Below are 2,500 nucleotides of genomic sequence, written 5' to 3'. Positions count from 1 at the left end.
CCCAAGCCCACACATCCCCGCCGCGGTCGAGGAATGACTCGATGAAATGGGCCAGCCGGGCCCGCCATGGCCCAGTCCCCAGCCCACCCAAGGAACCACCCCCCCCTAAAGATACAAACGAACATTTGGCCATCTGACACCAGTAAACATTAAAATGGCTGAGGAGGGGTACAAAAATATTTTCTGGGAAATTTTATTAACCTCTGTGAAGTATTCTGATGCCCTAACCCACTTTCGCCATTCGCCCCACTGCCGCCGCTCGAGCATGACTCGAGCATTTCTCTCCCGTCCCTCAAGCTCTGACTCGGCCATTGATCGAGCGTGCCTCGAGAATTTCTCGGCCATCTCTCGAGCATTTCTCGGCCATCTCTCGAGCATTTCTCGGCCATCGCTCGAGCGTGCCTCGAGCATTTCTCGCCCGTCGCCTCGGCCATTGCTCGAGCGCGCCCCAGCATTTCTCGGTCGGCCATGTCTCGGCCATCGCTCGACCGTGCCTCGAGCATTTCCCTCCCGTCGCTCGAGCATGACTCGGTCATCGCTCGATCATGCCAACGATCGAGCGTGCATCGGCCATCGCTCGAGCATGCCTCGGCCATCCTCTAGCATGCTCGAGCATAACTCCCGTCGCTCGAGCATTCCTCGGCCATGCTCGAGCATGCTCGAGCATTTCTTTCCCGTCGCTCGAGCATGCCTCGGCCATCGCTCGAGCATGCCTCGGCCAGCGATGGAGCATGCCTCGGCCATCCTCTATCATGCTCGAGCATTCCTCCCGTCACCCGAGCATTCCTCGGCCATGCTCGAGCATGCTCGAGCATTTCTCTCCCGTCGCTCGAGCATGCCTCGGCCATGCTCGATGCTCGAGCATTTCTCTCCCGTCGCTCGAGCATTCCTCGGCCGTGCTCGATCATGCTCGAGCATTTCTCTCCCGTCGCTCGAGCATGCCTCGGCCCGTGCTCGATCATGCTCGAGTATTTCACTCCCGTCGCTCGAGCATTTCTCTCCCGTCGCTCGAGCATGCATCGGCGGCTCTAACGTTTTCTCACGAGCCTTCAACCCATTATTTTACCTCACTAGACTTGCCTCCGCCTTGGTTCTTAACCTTTTAGGGAGAACATTCATATTCCAACAAATTTTCATCCACGGAAAATTTTTGGTCGCCGGAAAATTTTCCGGCGGGCGGTCGCCGGAGCTCCGCCGCCGGCGGGGGGTCACCGGCGGTCGGTCGCGACTTGTCGGGTCAGCCCGGTCATAATCCGTCTTTGGGTCCGTAGCAAATTATGCTCTTATCATGCGAGTCAACTCTTGGTCAACATTTTCAAGCTCAAGGAACCACCCCCCCCTAAAGATACAAACGAACATTTGGCCATGTGACACCAGTAAACATTAAATTTTCCAAGGCCATGACCAAAAAAAAAAAATTATTTTTTTTTATTTTTTTTTTTGAACCTCCATCTAGTATAATGTTTTTTAAGATATATGCTCGAGCTATAATCAAGAGAACCCATGGGAATATTTTTAAATTAATTTTTTAAAATCACGTTCCAGGATCCGGTCGGCCATTGCTCGAGCATGACTCGTCCGTCGCTCCATCCTGCTCGGCCATGACTCGGCCGAGGCGTCAAATTTTTTTTTTTTTTTTTTTTTAATTTTTTTGAATCTCCATCAAGTATAATGTTTTCTAAGAGATCTGGAGTTGGTCTTGTGAAGAGAACCCATAGGATTATTTTTAAATTAATTTTACAAGCTCCAAAACATGTTCCAGTCGTCCGGTCGGCCATTGCTCGAGCATGACTGGGCCGTCGCTCCATACTGCCTCGGCCATTGCTCGAGCATGACTCGGCCGAGGCGTGAAAAAAAAAAAAAAGTTTTTTTTTTTTTTTTGTTTGAGAATCTCAAACAAGTATAATGTTTTCTAAGACATATGGAGTTGGTTTTGTGAAGAGAACCCATGGGATTATTTTTAAATTAATTTTACAAGCTCCAAAACATGTTCCAGTCGTCCGGTCGGCCATTGCTCGAGCATGACTGGGCCGTCGCTCCATCCTGCCTCGGCCATTGCTCGAGCATGACTCGGCCGAGGCGTCAAAAAAATTTTTTTTTTTTTTTTTTTTTTTTTTGAATCTCCATCAAGTCTAATGTTTTCTAAGATATATGGAGTTGGTTTTGTGAATAAAACCCAATACTCGGCCGTGCCCAAGCCTTGAAACCAAGAACCAACCGTGGTAAAGCCCGTGCCATGGCATTGCAACTAAGAACCAACCGTTGAAGCGACCGTGCCTCACCCATGCCAAGACCATGCCTAGACCGTGCAACGTCCAAACCAACCATGCCCGCGCCCGTGCCACGCCCACGCCTTAAAGCCTTAAATGGCTTAAAGGGCTTTAAGGGCATCTACGGCTTCTACGCCTCTACGCCCTACGCCCGGCCACGGCCACGCCCGCGCCCGCGCCCGCGCCCGCGCCCCGCGCCCCGTGCCCCTACCCCGTGCCACGGCCATTCC

This window comes from Urtica dioica, unplaced genomic scaffold (genome assembly GCF_054948205.1).
Source record: "Urtica dioica subsp. dioica isolate 48M unplaced genomic scaffold, U.dioica_male_clone48M_v1_H2 Urtica_dioica_male_H2_contig_15, whole genome shotgun sequence".
NCBI lineage: Eukaryota > Viridiplantae > Streptophyta > Magnoliopsida > Rosales > Urticaceae > Urtica > Urtica dioica.
Note: the sequence above shows the minus strand (reverse complement) of the source record.